This window comes from Echinops telfairi, unplaced genomic scaffold (genome assembly GCF_000313985.2).
Source record: "Echinops telfairi isolate 266 unplaced genomic scaffold, ASM31398v2 ScPeMD7_6;HRSCAF=24_0, whole genome shotgun sequence".
Taxonomy (NCBI): Eukaryota; Metazoa; Chordata; class Mammalia; order Afrosoricida; family Tenrecidae; genus Echinops; species Echinops telfairi.
Genome location: NW_022103902.1, coordinates 6,994,227 through 6,998,051, shown reverse-complemented (window position 1 = coordinate 6,998,051; position 3,825 = coordinate 6,994,227).

Sequence of the window (3,825 nt, the reverse complement as noted above, 5' to 3'; positions counted from 1 at the left end):
TAGGACGCAAAGGGCATTTATAGAGGTCTAAATACAGGCATGTACATATGTAAATATATTTATATAGGATGATGGGGAAATAGATCTATGTACATATATTTATAGGTTTAGTATTAAGGCAGCAGATAGACATTGGATCTCCACTCAAGTACTTACTCAATGCAAGAACACTTTGTTTTATTAAATTGGCATTCCATGATGCACACCTTCCTGGCATGATAGCTGAAGACAAATGTGTGAATAAGCAAATGTGGTGAAGAAAGTTGATGGTGCCCAGCTATCAAAAGATATAGCGTCTGTGGTCTTAAACGCTTGGAGGTAAACAAGTAGCCATCTAGCTCAGAAGCAAAAAGGCCACCTGGATGAAACACACCAGCTTGTGTGACCACAAATTGTTGAAGGGATCAGTTATCAGGCATCAAAGAACAAAAAATCATATCATTGTAAATGAGGGTGAGTGCAGAGTGGAGACCCAAAGCCCATCTGTAGGTAACAGGACACCCCTTACAGAAGGGTCATGGGGAGGAGATTATCCAGTCAGGGTGCAGTGTTGCAACAATGAAACATAAAACTTTCCTCTAATTCTTAAATGCTTCCTCCCCCCACTATCATGATCCCAATTCTACCTTACAAATCCATCTAGACCAGAGGATGTACACTGGTACAGGTAGGAACCGGGAACACAGGGAATCCAGGACAGATGATCCCTCAGGCCCAGTGGTGAGAGTGGCGATACCAGAGGGTGGAGGGAAGGTGGGGTAGAGAGGGGGAACCTATTATAAGGATCTACATATAACCTCTTCCCTGGGGGACGGGCAACAGAAAAGTGGGTGAAGGGAGATGTCGGACAGTGTAAGACATGACAAAATAATAATAATTTTTTAATTATAAAAGTTCATGGGGGGGAAGGGGAGGGAGGGGGGAAATGAGCTGATACCAAGGGCTTAAGTGGGAGCAAATATTTTGAGAATGATGAGGGCAACGAATGTACTATTGTGCTTGACACAACTGATGTATGGTTGGATTGTAGTAAGAGTTGTATGAGCCCCCAATAAAATGATTTAAAAAAAAACCTATTTGGAAAAAAAAGTCATCTTTTGGGAGGGAAGATGGCCATGGAGGGAGGGGAAAAATGAGGAGCTGATTCTAAAGGCTCAAGTAGAAAGAAACTGTTTTGAAAATGATGATGGTAACAAATGTACTAATGTGCTTGACACAATGGATGTATGTATGGGTTGTGATGAGAGCTGTATAAGCCCCAATAAAATGATTAAAAACATTTTTTTCAGTCTCAGACACCCACAGGTGCAGACATGTGTTAGAATTGACAGGATGGCTGTGTGTTTTTCGATTCCATATATCTTACTATAAAAACTACAATTGTTTCTTTACCTCCTCTTGCTTCTCCTCTCTAGAGACAACAGCTTTCGGCAAGTCTATATTTCTAAATAAGTGACCTGCTCTTTTAATATTTAGATTTGATATTATCTATATACTTTCAAAGGAGCCGTCATGGAGAACTGGTTATGGGTTGGGCCGCTAACCCCCAGCTCAGCAATTGAAAACCATCAGCAACTCTGAGGGAGAAAGAAGGGATTTCTACTCCAGTTAACACTTTCAGTCTCAGAAACCCCCAGGGCCAGTTCTCCCCAGTCCTGTGAGGTTGCTCTGAGTTATTGGAATAAACTCAATGTCAGTGAGTTTTTGAGAGTTACTTACTTTCAGTGGTGAAAGATGAGTTTTGTCTTCCCAGTATGCTACTCCAGTTCCCAGTAGAGTTAGATGATAATTTTTTCTTTAATCGGTAATTAGAGATGAATTGTTTTGTTTTACTAAACTTGATACAATTTCAATTTTTAGTTACTTAGTGTTCTAAACATTCATTACAAGTTTATCTCCATAGCTTTGCTAGAAGTAAGCATTTCTTTTCAATATATTTAAACATACTAGGCTTTGTCTTTATATAATTTTCTTTTCCTTTGTTGTTGTGGTTGCCTAGAGTGGATTGTGATATATTGCTACCCTATGTAAAAATAAGGAAAATTGATTAGTCCCGCACCATCTTCCTTCGTGCTATTATGCTTGAATCTATTATTGTAGTTATTGTTTGGGGGCTCATCTTCCAGGACTAAATACAACAAAATTCTGTATTTATCTATACAAGTTTAACTCTTTTCCTAGACTTTTTCATCTGAAAGCTTCTTCATCATGGGTGACCCTGCTTGTATTGGATGTGCTGGAAGCACAACTTCTTGTATAATAATTCACCATGCAGTAGGACAAACTTTTCCCTATGGGTCTTTCTTGTGGAGCTTTATGACCATCTGCTTTAATAGATACCGATTGTTTTCCAGGCTGTTGTGCATCTGCATTCTCTAGATTTCCATCCCTAACCCCACCACCTGCCCAATCCACTTCTTGGATTATTTGTTGAATATATTTTATTTTCTTTCATCTTATCTTTCCATCTTGACTTCTTTTGCTCAGTAAAGTCACTTTTGAGGTTGTGCCGGGTGCACAGTTGTGCTATAATCTGCCTCTGTAGGACTAACTACTAACGGACAAGCTGTTGTGTTCTTTGTTGTTGTTGTCAGGTGCTATGCAGTTGGCTCCAAGTCATAGCAATACTATGCGCGATAGAATGAGCCACATCCAGGTCCTGTGCCATGCTCACACTTATGTTTGAGCACACTGTGCTAGCCCCTGTGTCCATTCGTCTGGTTCAGGGCCTCCCTCTTCTTTGCATCCGCTCTTCTTTAACAAGTCGGACATCCTTCTCCAGGAACGGGTCTCTTCTGACACTATGTCCAAAGTACAGGAGATGGAGTCTCCCCATCCTTGCCTCTCAGGAACCCTCTGGCTGTACGTCTTCTAGTACTGATCTGTTTGTTCTGGCAGTCTATGGTATTTTCAAAAGTCTTTACCCCCACCATTATTCAAATGCATCAATTCTATGTATACAAATAAGGGAGTATTAAATGTTTCAGACACTTTAGACAGACATCCCACTACACTGTTTGGAAGCCCAGATTAAATGAATAAATCACCCGAGAACAGATGCCAAAATTTGTCTTCAGGTTTGTTCTCATAGTAGTGCTCTCATACAATATTTGTCCTTTGAAGATTTAACTTTCTTTACCCAGCAACATGCTCCCCAGGCCCCTTCATGTCATGAGTGCTTTGTGTTTCATTAATATTTTTTTGTGATGCAAAGTAATACATTGCATGTTTGTATGAAAGTTTCTATATGCCCTCTTTTATTGATGAGCTTTGGGGCTATTTCCTACTTCTTGCTCTTGTGACTAGTGCTGTGATTAACATGCGGGTGCATGTGTCAATTTGTTTTATTTCTCTTACTTCTTTAGGATCGTATATATCAGCTGATGCATTGCTGGATCCCAAGGAATTTCTACTCTCAATTGTTTGAGTATGAGATGTGAGTTCCGATCTCTCCCCACCCTCTCCACCATTCCTTGCTTTCTGTCGTGTGTGTGTGTGTTCTTTCTAATGGGCTTTCATTTTCAGCATAAGGTGAGATCGCATTGTTGTTTAGATTTGCATCTCCTGCAGTGCTAGTGATCATGTATTTGTTAGCCATTTGAATGTCATATTTTTATGAATTGTCTAGCCATATTTTTGCCCATTTTTAAGTCAATATGTTTGTTTTATTCTTATGATTACCACATTCTATAGACTTGGAGATTAGTCCCTTGTCCGTGTGTGTTTGCTAACGATTGCTTTCCCGGTACATGAGCTCACTTTTGAAGCGATTTTGATGAAGGTTGTGGATGTACATCAGCACCATATTTCTATCAGGTCTCAGTC